Source organism: Frankliniella occidentalis, unplaced genomic scaffold (assembly GCF_000697945.3).
Source record: "Frankliniella occidentalis isolate FOCC.00 unplaced genomic scaffold, Focc_3.1 Scaffold506, whole genome shotgun sequence".
Classification (NCBI taxonomy): domain Eukaryota; kingdom Metazoa; phylum Arthropoda; class Insecta; order Thysanoptera; family Thripidae; genus Frankliniella; species Frankliniella occidentalis.
Window position 1 is genome coordinate 88,039 of NW_026267623.1, and position 604 is coordinate 88,642.

Sequence of the window (604 nt, forward strand, 5' to 3'; positions counted from 1 at the left end):
CCCTAAGGGGTAGCCCGTCAAAGTCGAAAATAAAGGCCCCGACAAATGCTGAGAGTATGTCAAATTTTTGGGCCGGAAGGCCCTGTTCCCGAATACCCGCCCATTAACTCGTCTTGGGTGTCAGCGCCGCAGTCCCAGCTATATATGCGCCAGGCGCGTCGCAGCTTAAGAGTGTTTCGTGGAATATCGCGAAGCCTGTTACGCGAGACGTGGTCTGGCGTACACATAGCTAGGATTTGTACGCCCAATTCAGGAGTTATTTGCCCCTAGATCCGCGCCTACCCCTGTAACACTACATTTTATTTTTAGAGATTTTGACCTTAGATTCCACGTAGTTTTCTACGTGGACGCAACATTGCTGATATGTTGGCCAGACTAAATCACGCAGGGGGTACAAATCGATCTGTGTGGTTGTTTTTGTGTAGTAGAAATGTGAAACTTTGTGTCCAAGGAATAGTTCAGTCCAGAGGTGCCCTCGGTACCGCCCGGTTACTCAAGGGTACTCTTGATTCAACAAGCTGGGCCCGCTCTTCCGCCAAACCAAGTTGCCAGCTCCGCTTCGCTCCACCGGCAACTCGGTTCGGCAGGGAGCGGGCCCAGCTTG